We start from the raw sequence: 21411 nt of genomic DNA on the forward strand, positions 1-21411 counted from the left end.
TCAGCACTTCAGCAGCAGACAAAATGGACATGTCCACAAGGCGGACACTTACAGAATACCTCCCTAGGTGGTGTCTGTGATCAGTGGACACCATCAAAGGTTGGGAGTTTGACCAGACTGACGTCCGGTTGGTTACGTAGCACGTAGGAAAGGAAGTGAGGGATTGAAAAAAAAAGGAAGAAAAGGCAAAGGGAGTACACGGTAACAGTCGCAAGTTGCACATAAACGTATTAGCTGAAAGCACAACGCGGAACTGGCGCTCATAGGCAGTCACGAGGCACTTCCCATCCATAATGTTTAATGCAGTTTAGGCGTTTGGTTGCTCTCGTTTCTTTCTTTCTTTCTTTCTTTCTTTCTTTCTTTCTTTCTTTCTTTCTTTCTTTCTTTCTTTCTTTCTTTCTTTCTTTCTTTCTTTCTTTCTTTCCTTCTTTCTTTCTTTCCTTCTTTCTTTCTTTCCTTCTTTCTTTCTTTCTTTGCAATACGATTCAATATAAATTGAATCCACGTCTTCTATCTCTCTCTCGTTTTTAAATTTCGTATCAGAGCAATTTTTCGCGACATTTTGCGGCTGGTCACATCACATGGTCATATGTTCGCATCATGTGTTCTGAAAGTAAATCACTTAATAAAGACCGCCGGCGTCTGACTTGGACTGTGCCGTTTTGTACTTTTCATAATTATAAGAGCTAGTCTCTTGATCTTGAAAGGACAGGCTGCTCGAGGCAAATTCACAGCGCGTCCCCATAGCTGTATCGATGCTACTATATAAACAATGAGTTAGCGAGTTAGCGCTTTTTTTTTTATTGGCTGGCGGTACAATCGATATCGTGAAAAGTGACATATACGCTAAGAAAGGCGGCAAATGTTTGTCGCTCATACTCGGAGTCCGAGTGCCATCCGTCAGCCAGCCTATAGCCATAGAGCTTCATACTAAAATTACTAGGAGGAACTTGGCGCTGCGATTGTTCAGCTATCATGGAAATGATGTTTGGTAGATGGATTTGTCTGGCCTTCGTACGTTGGCTTCAGACGTACTTGCGCCTTTGTTTATACTTCGCTTTATAATCTGCTTTAATTGGCCTGAATCTCCAAGCAATCTCATTTCTATAAACGCAGAATGCAGTAAGACTCTGCGTTAAGGCATAATCTTCACGAATCGTTTCATTTATAGCGGAATATTTTTGTTCAGTGTGAAAATATTGCAAAAGCACAGAGTCGTTTGATGCCGTAAAGAGGAATTTTAGGCAATTCTATGCACTGTACACCATTCCAACACTGCCTGAACCGTCATGCTTGCTTCTCCCGTAGACAACGTATAGCTACAGAGTTTCCTCTCGTAATTTTTGTAAGGAAACTGCCGGCAACGGTTCCAATATGCACCTCCTGTTTCCGGTATTCCATAAACTCGAGACCGAGGCGGATATGCCACGCATCATCACGACGCCCCATCGTCGCGCGCTTACGCAAAACTTGAACCGATTGTGCGACGGAAAGGCGGATGTCAACGCGCCCGGGTACATGAGTGACAGGAAAGACAAAAAGATAACCCCGGGAAAACACCGACTGCCGCTTGCCGTGCCACTGTCTTCTTCCTTCTGTGACGTATATACGAGACGCGTGTGTGCGAACCCGCAAAAGCTGCGGCCTCGTGACGTCACAGGTATAGGGCGTCACTAGCGTCAGCGCGGAGAAACCGTGCGGCGGCGCGGAGCTTCACACGCAGCCGCACGGACACGCGACTGCGGCGCCGTGCATAGCGGCTCCGACCTGCAGGCCGAGCAGCTGGCCAAAGCCGCGGGAGCGACACACACAACAGTCGACGGCTGCGCGACCGGAACGGATGCCAGGATATGCGTGCATTGTGAAGTGCCGCGTGTACGTACGACGACAGTCCCACTGCGTGACGGACGCGCTCTATCCTCTTGAGAGAAAGCGCGCTATAGCTTGGACACGTTCAAGACTCGCGGCTTTCTCATCTGTGTACTGACCGGTCTATAGGCATTTGGTTTGGCGCAACCAACGCTTTCTTTTGTGTGTGGAGTCCTGTGCGAAGATGCTGCTTGACAGCTTGCGAAGAAGTGCGCTCCCAGGAGCCTCTGTGTGTTGTTGTTGTGGCAACTAAGAGTTCCTGGAGGCATCGTGCCTGGTGGCAGTTCTAAGGAGTCTCTCGCGTCTTTCTTCTCTCGTTTCGGTGCGACTCTGGCTCGGTGGACACGTGGCGACGGGACTTCCTGTTCATCATACAAAGAGGCGCGAAAGCGGTGAAGCGACTGGTCCAGACCGGAAAGACTGACACCGCCGGGCCAACCCCGGCACGTCTCCAGGAGAATCGTTATACAGAAGGAGTCATCGAGGAAATATGTTTCATTCACTGCGGATTCGCGTCCAGGTCGAATTAAAGTTCTCAGTGATGTGCTACTCCGAGGCTGCCTGAACTCTTGTCCGGCATAATCGGTTGTGCGATCAACTGGATCAACAGCGCGCTAGTGGGAGAGTGCGGTGCGAACCGGGCCCCTTATCTTCCGACTCGGCCTTCCGAAGCGCGATCCGTACTTAACGTCGGATGGGGACGTCGCTGGACGTCGCGGCGGCCGAGGACGAAGAGGAAATTGCTTCCGAAGGAGAGGTCGCGGGACGCAAGCGGAAGGGACGCGTACGGTTTCGCAGGCTCTTGGAATGCGCAGTACGTATGCACCACGCTCGGGACTTCGAGCTTTCTACACGATCCTCAGTTAACCCTATACCTCGTGCTACGGTGTAAGCAGTAAGACTGTAGGGCAAGAAAGGATGGATGGATGGATGGATGGATGGATGGATGGATGGATGGATGGATGGATGGATGGATGGATGGATGGATGGATGGATGGATGGATGGATGGATGGATGGATGGATGGATAGATAGATAGATAGATAGATAGATAGATAGATAGATAGATAGATAGATAGATAGATAGATAGATAGATAGATAGATAGATAGATAGATAGATAGATAGATAAAAAGGGGGTATTAGCAGGGATGTCACCGTGTTTGCTACCCTGCACTGGGTGAAGGGGTAGGGGGCTTATAGAAACGTCAGGAAGGAAACACGACAGTGAGTGGACGCGCCCGCAGATACATATGAGAGTGTTCACAACGCATTTAGAAGGGGTCGCACACTCCTGTTGTTTTCAGATACCGCACCGTCGCTCTAACGCCCGCAAACAAGACATTTCTTTTTCCGCGAACGGTTCGTCAGCGAACAGTTATAAAACAAATAATAATAATAATAATAATAATAATAATAATAATAATAATAATAATAATAATAATAATAATAATAATAATAATAATAATAATAATAATAATAATAATAAAAGGAGCACAAGGTTGTGTACTCATCAACATAGCAGGTTGGCTACTAAGAATGAATGTTATTTGACACTTACGAATAAGTGAATGCCCGACAGCCGTGCGCTTCAAGAAAATTGTGTTCCCTGTGAGAAACACCGTTTTCTTTTTCGTTTTTGTTTTCTTAGGAGTCATAGAAAGAAACATACAAGGTAGTGTATTACATCACATAATCACTGTTTCGTTCGAAAAGAGGTGTTTTGCCAATGCCGTAATTATAGCATTTTGCGCTCTCGTGACCTTATTTAATGAAATCTAGGCTTTTTGCAAAGACCAGTCTGCTCGGGGATGATTGTGAAATAGTTGCTGCTAATGACGTTTCGGCTACGACACGAGAGTCTTGTTCACCTTATTTTCTTTTTTCTTTTAACATTCCCAAGTATTTTTTTTTTTTTGGGGGGGGGGGGTCAAGTGTCCGTGTTTTTACACACCGTTTTCACAACCTTAGCACTTAAATAGAGCTCGAAGCCGTCTGGCCTTGATTGTTTTCGGTGAGCTTGTTTCGCTTGGGACCAATACAACAGCACAGTTCTTTCAACCGAGCCAGGCGGAGATATATGATAAGGTGGCGAGTTCGACGCAACTTCTTTGCTTCAGGTATTGTTGTTGCGACAGATAACGTCATGCGGAGGCAGTGTTTAGTATGTTTTACTAGGCACCGCGATTGATCAGCAGCACGTGCAACTCCTTGCTCTGCTGGAGGATGGAGAGAAACGTTTCACAATATAAATGCAGTGCCTTGCCAAAGACGATGATATAATGTTCTGATATAATGCTCTAATGCAGTACAAGCGCACACGCGGCAAACACACACAGGCACACACACACGCGCGCGCACACAAACACTAGCGCGCACACAAACACACACAAACGCAAGCACACAAAGCCGCGTTGAAAACTAACATTGTTTATTTTGAGCTTAACTCGTACCATTTATTTCGTAGGCGGAGCCTGTGTGTGCAATGTTCAAGGTAGACAGTGAAACGAGAACTAAAGAAAATTGTTACAACCATTATTTGTTCCTTCAGGCAGAGTTAATACACTTTCGCAGAATGCTTAACGGCGAAAAAAGAAATGTTAAATTGCGGAGATTACGTAACTGCTACGAACCTGTGTACTTGCGTACTAAAAGAAGAAAGATGGCACGAAGTGGTGGAGCAGGTGAAACCGCGGTAAGGCGGTTTCACCATCACGACATCCGCTTGCGTCCCGACACCATCACGACATCTGTAACAAAGGCACATGTGCATTTGTGCAACAAAGAAGGTAGCCCTAGGAGCGTTAGCCCGCGCCACTTGCGGCGATGGGGGTGAATGCAGTTCACCAACTGAACCACAGGTGCCAGAAGTAGACTTCTAGCGATTCGAAAAATCCGAATGCTTCCGTTTGAAGAACCATTATGATGTGGTACATGTTTGTCACATGAGTTCAGAATACACGGACCGCCGCGCACAATGGTTGGAGCATTCGCAGGCTAGCGCGGTAGTGACCCACGGCCACCACATGTCGCTTCTTCTTTTCTTCGTATTATTCTTTTTTACATTTTGAGCACGAATGTAGATACTGTATACATTTTGTGTTACATGTATGGAAGCGGAAGAACCGAAACGAGATACGCTAGCTTCGGTTCCTACACACTGCTTGTTGAAGTCATCGCTTTACATTGCAAATTCAAGTTATTCGTGATGGCAGTTAGAGCGTACAATTTCTGGGGAGTTAATAAGGAAGTAATGCGACTATACTGCCATGTGTTGATGTTCATTACTAGTTATATACCGGCGAGGTCTAGGATTTCTTTCAATTTGAAGAGACAAAGAATAAAATTAGTCAAGAAGAAACAGGCCAACCTAGACGCAGTAAGGCTAGTGCTCGCAAACAAATATGCAGCTTTAGAACAGGACGATGAAGACAACATAGAGGTAATGAATGAAACCGTGACTAGGCTGATCTCAGAAGCAGCAATTGAAGTGGGAGGTCAGGCACCAAGGCAACCAGTAGGTAAGCTCTGCCAAGTAACAAATGACCTAATAAAGGAACGGCAAAACGCGAAAGTGTCAAACTGGAGAGATCAGATAGAATTCTCTGAACTGTGGAAACTGATAAACAAGAAGAAAGTAAGGGATATTCGAAATTATAACGTGGAAAAAAATTGAGGAAGCAGTAAAATATGGACGCAGCATGAAATCAGTGAGAATCAAACTTGGCATAAGACAAGGCAAAATGTATGCACTGCAAGATAAGCAGGGTAATATCATCAGCAATTTCGATGACATAGTAAAAGAGAGCGGAAGAACTCTATACTGACCTGTACAGTTCCTAGAGCAGCCAAGCTACTTTGTTTCGACGTAGTGATGAACAGGATACAGAGGCTCCTTCTATAACTATCGATGAAGTTAGAAGAGCCTTGAAAGACATGACCAGAGGAAAAGCTGCTGGAGAAGATGGAATAACAGTCGATCTAATCAAACATGGAGGAGATATCATGCTTGAAAAGCTTGCGGCCACGACTATATGCAATGCCTCATGACTTTAAGTGTACTAGAAAGCTGGAAGAACGCCAACATTATATTCATCCATAAGAAGGGCGACGTTAAATAATTGACGAATTATAGACCCATTAGCTTGCTTTCAGTATTGTATGAAATATTCACCCAGATAATTTCCAATAGAAATCAGGGCAATACTTGACTTCAGCCAACCAAGAGAACAGGCTGGTTTCAGGAAGGGATATTCTACGATGCATCAGATCCATGTCATAAATCAGGTAATCGAGAAATCTGCGGAGTACAATCAACCTCTCTACATGGCTTTCATAGATTATGAAAAGGCATTTGATTCAGTAGAGATACCAGCAGTCATAGAGGCATTGCGTAATCCAGGAGTGCAGGTGGCATATGTGAATATCTTGGCAAATTTCTACACATTACACAGCAACCTTGGTTCTCCACAAGAAACGTAGAAAGATACCTATCAAGAAAGGGGTCAGGCACGAAGACACAATCTCTCCAATGCTATTCACTGCATGCTTAGAAGAAGTATTCAAGCTCTTAGACTGGGAAGGCTTAGGAGTGAGGATCGACGGCGAATATCTCAACAACCTTCGGTTTGCAGATGACATTGTCCTATTGAGCAACAATGGAGACGGATTACAACAAATGATTGAGGACCCTAATCGAAAAAGTGTAAGAATTGGGTTGAAGATGAATATGCAGGAGACAAAGATAATGTTCAATAGCCTGGCAAGGGAACAAGAATTCAGGATCGCCAGTCAGCCTCTAGAGTTTGTAAAGGAGTACGTTATCTAGGTCAGTTACTCACAGGGGACCCTGATCATGAGAAAGAAATTTACAGCAGAATAAAATTGGGTTGGAGTGCATACGGCAGGCATTGCCAAATCCTGACTGGGAGCTTACCACTGTCGTTGAAAAGAAAAGTACAATCATTGCATTCTACCGGTGCTAACATATGGGGCAGAAACTTGGAGGTTAACAAAGAATCTCGAGAACAAGTTAAGGACCGCACAAAGAGCGATGGACCGAAACATGTTAGGCCTAATGTTAAGAGACAGGAAGAGAGCGGTGTGGATCGGAGAACAAACGGGGATAGCCGATATTCCAGTTGACATTAAGCGGGAAAATGGAGCTGGGCAGGCCATGTAATGCGTAGGATGGATAACCGGTGGACCATTAGAGTTACAGAATGGATACCAAGAGAAGGGAAGCGCAGTCGAGGACGGCAGAAAACTAGGTGGGGCGATGAAGTTAGGAAATTTGCAGGCGCAAGTTGGAATCAGCTAGCGCAAGAGAGGGGCAATTGGAGATCACAGGGAGAGGCCTTCATCCTGCAGTGGACATAAATATAGGCTGATGATGATAATGATGATGATGATGATATACTGGCGACAGCGTGGGCATGATGACAGCGGTGCGTTCGAAAGTCCCTGCATACGTGGGCGACTCTCTATAAATGACGTCCGCCAGAGCTGGCCTCTCCACAATAAGTGTCCTTGTGAGGAGAAGTCCACTGCGCCCTTCGTTTTCTGTAGCTTGCATACTTGCAAGTACTCGCGTTTCTTGCGTTTCTATGCAAGCGACGAAGGCGTCACCTTGGCAGCCGTAAGAGTGGCTTCAAACAAGTTAATTAGAAATAAATAAGGAAGCATGCTCCTCTGCTTGGATTGATCCCATGTCAGTTCATTTTTAGGAGCAATGACTAACCGATTACACCATCACGACATCTGTTTTCAACACGCATTTAAATAATCTGATGCGGTGACGCGCAGTATACGGTTGCGCGTTCCGCGCATATGCAGAAGGCTGACGATGATTGCAGCGTCAAGTAGGGGGCAGCCGTGTATGACGAATGGAGCGCGGTGGCACATGCGAAAAAGCGCGCGCACGGCGAAAGCACGGGCTGCTGCCATCCGTAGCACTTATGCTGCAGGTTACGACAACAGACTTCGCAATTTACCCCGCGGCAATTTGGTGGTAAAAGCGCTTTTAGTCGTTGGACTTGAGAGATTTCGTAAACTTCCAGCACAGTGTGCTATTATGACCAGAACAGCGCTTGGCCAGAAAAATGATGCTACAGCATGTCACCTTTACGAGGGCAGCGCCGCAAGAAAAAAAAAAAAGAAAGAAAGAAGCAAAAACTAACTTTCCCTTTAGGGGCACAATCCGGCGGTCCTGGGTTTAGGCCCAAGTGCGACTTAGCTTGGGAGAACACTGGAAATCACTGATGTCAAGTTTAGTCGTGGTGGAACAAGGAAACGCGCGGTTATATCAACAGACCCAGAAACGACTGGGCGATCGAGTGGGAGGTGCTGGGCACGTGTTGTGTTCTTGGGCTTCCAGTGCAGTGCAAGCTTCGGACCAGTTCAATGCAGTGCAATGCAGTGCAATGCAAACTACGGCCGCGCTCCCTGATATGTACCATTGAGCTCGCTTGCGCTTGCTTGCGTTTTTTTTTTCTTTTTTCTTTTGCACTCGTTTGCGCTTGCCCAGACCAAGACGAGCTCCCTTGTCGAGACATTGCTTCCAGACTAAGTCTTCCTTTCTACTGTTGACCACTTCAAGTATCCGCCTTCCTTTGAAACTCTTGGTCTTGCGTTTGCATTGCGCTTGCTTGCACGAGGGCCCAGTCGCGCGCTCTAAAATCCTCCCGCGTGTAGCTAATCTCTATAGGGTTTCAAGCTCGAAGACGAACCGTCGCGCTAAGGGTCTGAAAGCTGAGTGAACTGAGACGCCTATTACTGCGGACTTTGGAGTGGAAACATTGGGAATCTTCGATTTGTCGGCCCGGATCGCCCAGGATTATCCGAGAGTATAGGCCAACGCACGTTGGCTCAAAGCAGTGCCTCGAGTATTCCTGGGGAATCCGGGATCACAAATCAAGAGAGAGAGAGAGAGAGAGAAAGAGAGAGAGAAGTGATAAGAGAAAGACATGATGTTAACAAGGCTGAGCCTGGTTAAGTTTTAAGACTTAATTGTCTACACTGGCGCGAAACCATGACCTCGAGCTTCTAGGTTCTTAGTTATGATGGAGTCTTGCGTTGTACCGGCACCGATTCTCTCTCCCTCGCGAACCCACCCCTCTCCATAAACAAGACGTACTTCGTGCTGATTTGCTATACTTAATTTTTCACATAATCTTAGAACGGTTCGAGGGGCATTTGCCCCCACGGATTGCTGAAAGAAAGCGATTTTAAATGTCAGTGTAACGCAGGCGCTCAAAAATGCAATTTTCGGATCGTAATACCTCCGACCAGCCAAACCTAACGCTTACACTTCAAACATAGGCATGTTGTTACTGATGAATGACATAGATTGCGGCGCACAGCTGCCTCGTTAAGAAAGATCGTTATGAATTAAAATATAAGGCACGTGCGGCAGCAACTGTAAAAAAAAGAAAAAAAGAAAGGCATTAGCGAGGAAGGAGTATAGCAAGAAACGGGACGTCACTAGACGCAGTCAAGTTCCACGCTGACGGCTTTGGAAGCACCCCATGGCCAATCGCGAAAGCCCTCATTACGGTGACCAGGTCGGCGACCGATCAAGGGTCACGGATATAGTTCGGGATTCGGCCGCCCACTGACTGACTGTGCCTTTGCACTCTTTCACAACGCTTCGGGTGTTTTCGTTTCGTTGTACGAAACCGCAGGGACAGCCAACGTGACTACGTGTGGCTCAGTGGTTAATGAAGACATAAAATGAACGAAAACTGAAGGAGAGAGAGAGAGAAAAACGAAATGACGCATCGTTTTTTTTTTTTTTCTCGTCACACAGCTGCAGCATACGCGACGCGAGAACACCTTTTCGTGCCCGTGTGGTTCCTCCACCGTGCTCGTCGCGAACCGTTCGCTCTTGATGGGCCTTTGTGGAGACGCGCGCTTTCGCTGCTCTTTGCGGGAAGCAGCTGACACGCGGGAATTTCGCGGTAACTGCCGGATGCGAACAGCCGGCGCGCACGCGCGCACTCTGTCACGAAATTTGTCTTTCGCCCTCCGCACACTATACTCTTTTTGACAGCTTCTTCTGGGACTTTTAGCTCTCGTTGTTGTTTATTCCTTCTTGGGGAAGAAATGCGAGGTATTCGGCAGAGGCGGCATGAGCCAGCGGATTGAAGGGATGTGTTTGGCGCGCAATCGGTAGAGAGCGAATAATGCGCGTATGATGATCATTGCACGCCGATACACGCGGTGTATGATTATGCCAGGCGCCCTTCAGTTCCACGTACGTACGCTCCGGAGCCCCCAAGTGTTACGCTCGCGTAAATGTCTGACGTTCTCATACTCTTTCATCATATATATATATATATATATATATATATATATATATATATATATATATGCATCCGACCTCACCGCATATTATTCCCCCCAAGGCTTTTGTGTGGAATGAGCGACCTATACACGAGAACGTCATTTTCATTTTGTTGGTTTATTATTGTTTTTATATTTCGTATGCGGTGTGAGTAAAACTGCAGCTGCCGATGTGTGACGTCAGCGGTATGTGTTGATTCAGATGCCGATGTGTCGTTCAATGGGCACTCCCGCTCTTGCTAGGACAGCGTCAGTTAGCACGCAGCTATATCCCCAACCTGACGTCGACCATGACGCCTGATCCGTCGTCGACACGTGGCTCGACATGAAGGCGTTCTGTGATAATCTTGAAACTTGATGCAAGCAGCGCAGAATGAAGCCGAAAAAAAAAAGTGGTAGGCGACCCTAATCGTTGACTTAGGTGTCTCTTAGTGGCAATCGCACCTCGGCGTTGGTGATCTGTACATTGGTGTGCGGTAATCAGTGATCTCTAATTAATTGTGATTATTCCAGACACTTCAGTAACTCAACTTGTAACTAAACTTATGCTCTGATATCATATCTATAATGAAACCCATTAATTTTCTACTGTACTGTTTTTTTTTCTAAATTTTTATTCTGAATTTCGTCCCCGGTCGTCTCAGGAGGTGAACCGGAAGTGCTGCGCAAGAAACAAGAGTGTCACTCAATGCTCGTGCCACCAAAAAAAGCTATGGCTAAGAGCCAACTACGATTTCTTTATTTAAATGTATGTAAAACGCAGAAACGCTCGCCCGAGACAACCGCTGAACTGGATTGAATGTAGTTTGTTGCATTTGAGAGATAAAGTTATATTCTAGCAACTGTAGGAGCAGAATTTCGATTAACGACATCGAACCTTTTACGTAAATTTCTGAAAATTGGAAAGTTTCAAGAAAAAATTTTAATCACCATCTTTACAAACTCGTAACTCTGCAGCAAATATAGATATCGCAGTTGTGTAAACTGCACATGTTAGGGCATGTAAAGTTAAAAAAAAAAAGAAATTGTATATGAGTTTACAGCCTACGTAAAACTGTTACAATGCTCACTAGGGTTTCGCAAAATTGCTACTCGCAAATGAGTGGTATATATATTTGATAGCGTTGTATAATACGTCAGTTTTGTTCGCTTTAGATGTACTAATAAGGTGCAATTTACAGACTTGTGATGCCGTTATTTATTACTGAGTTGAACGGCTGAAAACTTGGTATTTTGTTTTTCTCAGTCCTAATAAAAAATAAAATGTTTAAATAAATAAAATAAAAGGTCTGCTTCCTACAGGGACTATTTAAGTGCAACAAACGTAATCAAATTAGGTGCCGAAAATGCCGAGGATGAAATACGATTTCTCCCTTCCCATGTATTTAGACATAGGAGCTTCCGAGCTAAAGCTTCCTCTTAACACGTGGCGGCTCCGAAACGCCTTAGTCGTGGCTCCCAGCTCTTGCGGAACTGCGTGCAATAAGAGGAATATTTAAAAAAAAAGAGCGAGCGAAATAAAAACCACCCTCAATGGTGACTTTAGGGTATGCATAAAAGAGCTCGTGTACCGTGTTCACGTTAAAGAACCCCAGCTGTGGAAATTAACCCGGAGTCCCCCATTATTGCGTATCTCGTAACCTATACTGTCATATAACCTGTACTGTGCAGGTGTAACCCCCACAAATTTTATTTTGACGATGACAGAGAAAGAAAACAACAGGGCAAGCGCTAACTTACAACCAACATTATCTTCTTTTTTTCAGATTCACGTTATATATAGTCACAAAAGAAGCAAGAAAAACGAGTTACAACAGTCACAGGTAATTGTACAAAGCAGAACGAAAAAAAAATATTTTTTTCCTTTTAATATTTCGAGATAAGGCCTAGAGAAGACATAGAAAAATAAAGAGAAAAAAAAGCGATAACTTATAGAAATTAATGTACCACCGCATCGCACAGGAAGTCCAGTAAGGCTCCGTAATGACCGTCATCTTGAATCCACGTGCTGAAGTAAGCATGCCGGTCACTGCGGAGGCCAGACCGCCTGAGCAATTACACCTTTGTCTCTGTGATATGGTTTCCACGTGTATGACTTCAAAAAATGTATCTCCTTTGTCGATAAGCAAAGTCAGGGTACACCCTCACGCATAATGTATCACGTAGCGCACCATTTCAGCGGCTTTCTATTATGTCTCTTGTGAGCGTATACCTCCGGTCCAGCCAACAAAAAGAAAGAACCCTACCGCAACATGTTGATGCTGCCGTGTCTCACCGAAGCAGCTGCAATTGTTCAATTGTTTGCATACGTGTCCTTGTCATCAAACGTCATGATCATATAACATCTTCATCGTCGTCATGTTTCGTGTTCACTGCGCGAGGACAAAGGCCTACGAGTCTTTATTTATTCTATAGGCATGCACTATACACCAGTTGGCTGAAGAGATGGGAGGAATAAAGCCACTGTATCGTGGCTTGACAAAAGCTCCCGTCTTCCAAAAGTACACCAAAAGTGGCATACAGACAGATAACGCGCAGACTCGATTTTTAGTCTGACCGCACGGCCACCATCGGCCTAGGTGAAATTCGGTCAGAGGTCACAAAACTTTTTGGAAGAAGCACTGCGCAGGGTTCGGTTCTCTGACCCACCCTGTTCAACGTGGCCATGGCAAAGCTACCACCGCTCCTCGACAAACTTCCGAACGTGCAGCACGCCCTGTACGCCGATGATGTGACAATCTGGGTGAGCACAGGGTCCGACGGCGCTGTTCAAGATGCACTACAGGAAGCTGTAAATATAGTACAGGTGTATGCAACAGCCGGAGGACTCACCTGCGCAGCTGAGAAGTCGGAGCTCCTGCTTGTATTCAAAAAACGCAATAAGGCCGACGTACCACCAATCATCACATTGCATCTCAATGGCAACCTTATTCGGAGGGTTGACAGACTCCGTGTGCTAGGCCTTCACATACAATACAACGGGAAGGCCACACATACCCTACACATACTGCGCCAACAAATCACCCAAGTAACAAACATGATAAAGCGCATTACGAACCGCCTACAAGGACTCATAGAAAAAGATGTACTCCGAATCGTGCAAGCCCTCATAGTTAGCAGATCAACCTACCACCTCCCCTACCATAACCTGACTCAGACTGAGACGAACCAGATGAGCACCTTCCTCCGTACGGCAATAAAGCTGCGCTGGAACTACCCCAACATGCGCCCACGCAGCTCCTACTACGACTCGTGGTACACAACACCATCCGAGAACTAGTGGAAGGCCACCTTAACAGCCAGTTACAACGCCTCCAACGAACAAGGCGGGTGTCTCATTCTATCCCTTCTAGGATACCAAACACCAAGAAAGCCACAACATGAAGACTGCAGACTTCTCGCGCTTAGGATTCGAAACAAAATTCACGTGACCCCAATTCCCGAAATATGCACCCTGGCCGTCATAAAGGCCGGAGACAGGCAAGAGCACAAGCCCTGGCTCGAATCTTTGGCGAGGACACATCGGACACACCGGTGCTTTACACCGACGTGGCCCGGTACTACAAAGATGTGCTGTGTGTCTAGTCGTAATAGATAGCACAAACGCTCTGAGAGCTTCGGCCACGCTCAACACTGTGGACAGTGGCACGGCGGAAGCGGCTGCTCTCGCCCTAGCCATCGTACACGCTTCAACCATACCGGCACCGGATGGACCCATCACAGTTGTCACTGATTCCCAAACCGCGTGCAGGACTTTGGCACAAGCGATGGTGACACCCTACACACACCGCATCCTTACATCATTACACCCCACAGCGTTAGGCAGGGTGCGTATCGTCTGGACACCTGGACACGCCTCTCTCCATGGTAAGGAACGCGCTAATGCGGTAGCCGGAGAGCTCGCGTAACCGGGCTCCATTGGAAGAGCTGTCCAACCCAGATGACGCACCGACAGAACCACTGAATTACACTGAAACTCTACAACATTACAGCGATAGCAGGAGACACTTACCCCCACCACACCAGTCTCTTAACCGAGAAGATGCCGTCGCGTGACCGACAGCTTCACCCTAATTCATTCCCTTGTCTCTTTCACCTTCACCTCTTCTACCCCACACAATATTGCAACCAACAGTTACGACAGCCGTTTCTATAAAAACTAATTTATTCTGGGCGAACCTGTGCCCGTAAACTAAAGGGTGTACACTCAACAAAAGCGTCCCTCGAGCTTCGCTTCTTCGAACCTCGTTTTTCTCTTCGTCGCCTCCTGCCACGTGCCAGTCGTACGATTCTCGCGCACGAGCCGCCGGTCTGTCAGCATCGGCCCAGCGTTGCCTTGCGGTGCTTTGCTTGACGCTTGCGGTGTGGCGACAACACGACAGTTAGGTTGTGGCGGTCGTTTTTTTTTTTTTTCTTTTTTTTTTTGTTCTCGCAATGCTGGCGGCAATATTCCTCATACTGCCCCTACTGTGGAGCTAATCCCACAGTATATCATTGCACCTGGGGATGCTCAAACCCTCCTGGCTACTCCCCTATTCTTTCACCTTCCTCCTGGGCGAGTGCGCTGACCAGCTTACACCCACAAGAGCAGCGACGGCTGATCCAGCGGGCACGCGGGGTGGCGCAAGTCAATAGTGCCCTGAACTAAGGGCTTCACCCTACGAGGAAGTCGCCCCACCTCATGAACAATAAATGTTTTCTCTCGCTCTCTCTCTCTCTCTCCACGTATATGTCGCAAACCGTGCTTTCAGCTAAAACGACAATAACGACAGACTGAAATCTAAAAATAACCATGAAATCAAACATTAACTTTTGGTACTGCAGAAAGGCGCCACGAAAATATTTTCTTGTGGTTTTAGGAAGAGTTTTAAAAATATGCAAATTCAAAGCACATCTTTGGAATCTATGCGAAGCAAAGCTTTCGTGAAGCGTTTAATCAAACGTTATAAATTCCTAGCTGTGTTCCATTCCTAGCTGTGTCATCGGCGTAATTGAAACTTGCGCGCGCGTACACGTGCTCTCGCGCGTCCAACTCGTATATTGTCTTGTATTTCGTAATTTTTTGTATTTATTGTAAACGTACTACCCGCGATTCTATGTGCCATAGTATGGAAATCATCATCATCATCAATACGCCGCGATCATCTCAACGAGCTAGTTTGCGTTGGCACGACAGAAGTACACGTGTGCTTCGGTTTTCTACTATGTATCTCTACATTGCGTCCAGAAAACAACTGTATCAAGATCTGATATCCATTATTTTCCCACCACTGTCGTTGAAAAGAAAAGTGTACAATCATTGCATTCTACCGGTGCTAACATATGGGGCAGAAACTTGGAGGTTAACAAAGAAGCTCGAGAACAAGTTAAGGACCGCACAAAGAGCGATGGAACGAAAAATCTTAGGAGTAACGTTAAGAGACAGGAAGAGAGCGGTGTGGATCAGAGAACAAACTGGGATAGCCGAAATTCTAGTTGACATTAAGCGGAAGAAATGGAGCTGGGCAGGCCATGTAATGCGTAGGATGGTTAACCGGTGGACCATTAGGGTTACAGAATGGATACCAAGAGAAGGGAAGCGCAGTCGAGGATGGCAGAAAACCAGGTGGGATGATGAAGCTAGGAAATTTGCAGGCGCAAGTTGGAATACGCTAGCGCAAGACAGGGGTAATTGGAGATCGCAGGGAGAGGCCTTCGTCCTGCAGTGGACATAAATATAGGCTGCTGCTGCTGCTGCTGATGATGATGATTTTCCCACCTCCGCTTTTTACCGGTCTGCGTTTTCCAGTCTGCCAGGACATGACGCACTTCAGCGAGTCCGCAAGATGCCTTTATTCCCATGTACGAAACATTTTTATTTAAATTAGACAGAGAAACGTTAGCTGTGAAAACTTGCTTGCACGAAAAAGGCATTTTTAACAGCGAAGCTGTTCTAGCCAACCGTAAAAAGTGGCGCCTGCTGCCGCAAAACCTCGCCGAGCTATGACGTCACTGCGTTGCCTAGCAATCACCTCGCGGTGCGGCGTGTGCCTCGCCTCCTCTCCGTGACGTGCACATGTTGCCTTGACATGGGACATTAAGGAGAGGGAAGGAGAGCATGCGCGCGGCGCGCGCAATGCTCGGGAGAGGGAAAGAGAAAATGAGAGCGAGATAGAGAGAGAAAGAAATTGTAGCAGCACCAAGGAGGCAACGCGCAGAGCTGCTGCCGATGCCGCCCGAGTTGCCTAGCCGTTTGGCGCTGAGCCGTGCTCCCTCAAGGGCTGCAGAAGATAGCGCCAACCCCTTCCTTTCCAAATGAACCACTTAGTAGCCGCGCATACGCCGAAACAGTAGCGATGACGTCCTCTCGCGTTGCCTAGTAACCGCCGGCGCAGGTGCGCGCTCGCTTCACCCGACACAGACACGGCTCCAGTCTGCCCGCCTGCGTTTGTGGCATGCCAGGAATGCTGTCGCTCGTAGGCGCCCACGCGTCCAGCGCTGGTCACGCGAAATGTCGCGAAAGGGAAGGTACCTCCGAAAATGATTGCTCGAGAATACCTTCCCTACATGCGTAGCTAAGTTAAACCAAATCGAGACCTAGCAGCAACCAAGTTAATACCTAGCAGTATCAGTCAGTAGGACTTGAGGATTGACACTTTCGCTGTGCCTAAGCTTTGCACGACCGAGTGCAACCTTGCCCGCTTTTTTGCATCCGCTGTGAATTGTCGCTTTTGCGATGTACCACAGGCTATAGTAGAGCATCGCTTCATAAGTTAAAAAGATGCAATATTCTTTACTTGACTGCAATATACTTGACTGCACCCCACGGAGAAGACGTGTCATTTGATGTTTTTCCTGATTGGAATAGCTTAGAAAAGACACGCATGTTGGACCGAAACGCTGAACCTGTTGTTTCGTCGATATTTCCGTACGCTCAAATGACTGGTCACTTGAAGCACATGTATGACTTAACAGAGTTTCAACCGGGCTGGTACCACCTCTTGATAAGTTGCTTGTCGTTGCCACTTATTAAAGTGCGCAGCTACTTGTAGTATTTCGTGTGGTGCGTGGTGTGGCTCAACGTGATTTATAGGTCCTTTCTAGGCCATGAACACTCGATGTGTTGGCTAGTGCTTGCACGTTTCTCGCGTATAGCACGTTTCTCGCATATATATGATTCAATAAATACCATTTAAAAAAAAGAAAAAGAAATGTGGCCTAATGGTTAGAGCATCGGGCTAATGCGCTGAGATTCAAGGTTCCGTGCCAGCAACAGGCATGAAAATCATTTTTTTTTAAAGTATGGGCTATTGGACAAGACAGCAACAGCAGAATCCACACCCACAGCAGCTTCCACGGTCGGGAAAGTTCGCAAAGAAGGCTATATGTTTGTTTTATTTTTTATTATACATACATACAGGCAGAGGGAGGTCCCAGAGTCATCCAGAGGAAGGTCCCAGAACTTTGCTTTAATAGAATAATCGGTGTAAAGTATCAATACTTAAGGTGGAAGGAAGAGCATATTTCAATGCTCGCATCCCATAATTAGTGCGCGGCCGTGGGGAATATCAGAATTCATGGTGTCGAGTTGTGTAGCGTGGATTTCCCTGTAAATTAGCTGTTTCGGATAAAGAAACGCAACTCCACGCCTATTGTGCGACTTATACAGGCAGAGAATACGCACAGGGTAAATGACAGTTACTTTGATAAAGCGTAGATTTCAGTGTGAAGGTACGGAGGCAGTGTTAAAGAAGGTACATTGGCAATAGCTCTTAACGCGCCTTCTTGCAATGTTATCAATTTGTTAACATTTGTGTATGTGGCTGTTTCCGAGACCAAGTGGCAGTATATTATGTGCGATTCCGATGATACCACAATAAACCAGTCACCTAGCCTACTAAGGCAGCTTGTTTTGATATCTTAAAATACTTAAGTCCGAGATAGTTCCAGCGATTTCCGATCATATATACTCCTATCTGATGATTCTGTCAGATGATTCTATCTTACGCCTGTATTTTTCGTTTTCTGATCTCACACCACTCCACCGGATCACCTGTCATGCTCGACTGCGTGTCTCTTCCCTCGGCTTCCGTGGCATGCATTCTGTTACTACAACAAATCACCGCCGTTTATCTGCCCTTACGCATTACGTGACCTGTAATTTAACCTATAGCAATGGTACTGCTCCGGTGTAACGGAATCGCCTGCTGCATCCATTGTTTGCGGGTGGTGTTGACCAAAGTGTATCACCGCATGACATTTGGTGACATCGTTCCAAGGGATCAGAAAAGAAATATTGCCCGCACAATCGTAATATACCTCCATTTGTTTGATCATTTTCTTCGGGAATCAATCGATTTCTGAGCAGTCAAAGGAGCGAGTAGGCCCCCACACTGCTTAAAACTGCGCCAATCCTCCAAGTGCAATTCCACTGACTAAGCGCACCCCTGCCTACTGCAACCTCGCAATATATATATATATATATATATATATATATATATATATATATATATATATATATATATATATATTCCTTCTCCAAGATATTTCCTTCGTATATGCCATTGTTTAAGAAGGCAGCGCGTGTCGGAAGGCCCGATATTGTAAAAAAAAAGGAAACCTGCAATGTTTCGAAATGTCCTGTTTTGCATTTCTTAGCTCATTGTTAAGCGCAACATGTGTCGGTCCAAGTTCGGCGCAGCGGGCAGCTTTAGTTTGCGCAAGCTGTTTACATTTGAACCGAAAAATGAAGCTCTGCTGTGACCACACCGTGGTTGTGACAGGAGAAATGAATTATCGCTCATGCGTGGGGCGCCGAGGAGGGCGGTTTATATTGCTTACGTCCTACGTATATGGCTCTTCCTGCCGAATCACAGCAGGTGACGGGTAACAATGTGCGTCCTTATCAAACTTTGGCGCCAGGAATATATGAACACGTATACTATAACGCCGCGCTCCACTGGCGACCACAATAGCGTATCGTGTAACGAAAGCGAAAAACGGCCATATTGGAGAGAGGGAGGTCACTGCCTCCGTCAGCAGGAGCGTGCGCAAGTTGCGGGGGATCGGGATAGTGGGGGAGGGTGGAATCGGCCGTCGAAAGAATTCACTCCTCTATCTACGTGTATACGCATTGCGTGTGTTTACCGCGTTGAACATTGAACAGCTGCGCGCCCGGCGAACACTTGGAAACGACGACAAGCGTTGGCCTTTGCAAAGCGGGTCGCTGCACATCGAACGCAAGCAGATCGAAACGGCCTCCAAGGCGCTCCATTACGAAAACATTCGGGCTTTTCCTGGGCAGTCCATAGAAAGTCTATAGACCACACTGCTTCCCTGCAGTTCACTGACAGTCTACATAACGCGGTATATCCTCCTGAGACCCGAACGCAATTTCACGCTATCTCAGTGATTTTGAAACACACCTCAAGCTTGCTTTCGGCCGTTTGGAACGACACAGAGGCATAGATCAGTTTAGTGTCAAATTTCTCGAAAGCGAACGTCAAGAATATGTGTAAACCACTTCTTTACGGTCACACATGCACCGTAGTTGTACCCAGAATGAATATTTTGCGTATCACTTCCGAGTGAAGGAGTATATGAGTATGACCGATACAGGTATGACTGAAACCCTGTCAAAGATAATAATCTTCGTAGATAAAACCCCATAAGCATAATTTCCAGTTACGCCACGTGATCGCATGAAATCATAGTATATAAAGACTTTATTGTAAAGATTTTTATTTTATTTTTTCAGGATATGGTTTAACGCTACAAAACAACACGTAAGCTATAAAATACGTGGTAGGACGGTGCTGCGAATTAATTTTGACCAACTAGGGTTCATTGAAGTGCACTTTGATCCTGTTTCCCTCTAGCTCATAAGCAACAACAAATAAACATGATCTAAGTGTATACCTGACTGTTTCATCCTCCCCGTCAGTATGCGGCCGCGGCGATCTACGAACTATGGACAGTTTATAGGAATTGGTTTACGGTAAAGCTGTTAATGGGAGTTGCGCAGCCATTTTTATGCAGCGGTGAAGACGGTATCAAATGTCAATCAAAGAGCAGCCAGTAACGCAACCTGCGTCACTGTGGCGAATTCTCGCTTTGAAAAGCAGTTATCAATGATCATAAAATAAAACAAAAGATTGGGAGACGCTTAAGCTTCGCCTTTAACCTCTTCTATAGCCTGTTGATGCGATTTCGCGACATGCCGAATATCAGCTGATAAGCACAAACGAGACGCTTAACGAGAGAAATCCTGATTTTGACGTCAGGCGTTGTTAACCAGAAAAAAAAAATGCTTCAACGTTTCGCCATCTCTGACTCCAAAACAACAACAACAACAACAACAACAACAACAACAACAACAACAACAACAACAACAACAACAACAACAACAACAACAACAACAACAACAACAACAACAACAACAACAACAACAACAACGCTTTGCGGGTGTCGCTTCAAACGAGGGTGAAGACACCAAGAAATTCTTGCGACTGCATCCATTCAGGTGCATAAGTTGGAAGTCGCCATTTCTGCAATACCCATATTTCTACTGACTGCAATAACATGCCATACAGGTACCTTCCAAGCATGAGCTTCTGCAGTGTGGAAACACTCGCATATAAATGCATTTTTTGTGTGTGCTATATATGCCTGTTTCAGCTGTCTTTAAACGAGTCTACGAGCTTAACCCAAAGTAGCAAACCATGTGAGAGTAATTTTGAATGTTCTTTCCTGGCATCTCTAACTGCAATAAAAATATTTTCGTTTGGGCAATAAAATTCAGGCTACACGAGGTTAAGAGTAGAACGCGATAGCATTCAGCGATCCCTGACTACTCCTCACGCTTCCCGGCAACTGCAGCTTATGTAGCCGTAATGCTTACGCTATGATTGGTAGAAAGTACGGCGCGCGCGCCGCTCTGTGATTAGTAGAAGCGCGGCATGCGCAGCGCTGGGATTGCTAGTGAGTTTTCGCTCACGCTCAACGCCGTTGGCGCCGTGCTCACTGCATGACGGAGCCCTTGAATCTATCGCTTTAAAACTAACTTGCGTATAGGCTTGCTCCAGGCCTCAATACTCCAAGTAGCTGCCTCCAGGCGGCCTCCAGGTAGCTGCCTACCGTTGCCTACGGCGAACCTTCTGTATGGTTCTGGTTAGGCGCGTGTGATTCTATTGTCCTTTGATCGTGGACAGATTATTGCGGCC

General features: G+C 46.2%; 1 protein-coding gene and 1 long non-coding RNA gene across 3 annotated transcripts in view; both read left to right on the forward strand.

Annotated features, from left to right (window-relative positions):
- LOC119441737 (uncharacterized) overlaps positions 1–21411 on the forward strand; it is a 125767-nt gene that overhangs the window by 51850 nt on the left and 52506 nt on the right. The window lies entirely within an intron of this gene.
- On the forward strand, positions 2624–20554 carry LOC125943145 (uncharacterized). Its single transcript, XR_007465594.1, has 3 exons — positions 2624–2683; positions 11977–12033; positions 19947–20554. It is a non-coding gene; the product is annotated as an uncharacterized LOC125943145 (long non-coding RNA).

Source organism: Dermacentor silvarum, chromosome 2 (assembly GCF_013339745.2).
Source record: "Dermacentor silvarum isolate Dsil-2018 chromosome 2, BIME_Dsil_1.4, whole genome shotgun sequence".
NCBI classification, from domain to species: domain Eukaryota; kingdom Metazoa; phylum Arthropoda; class Arachnida; order Ixodida; family Ixodidae; genus Dermacentor; species Dermacentor silvarum.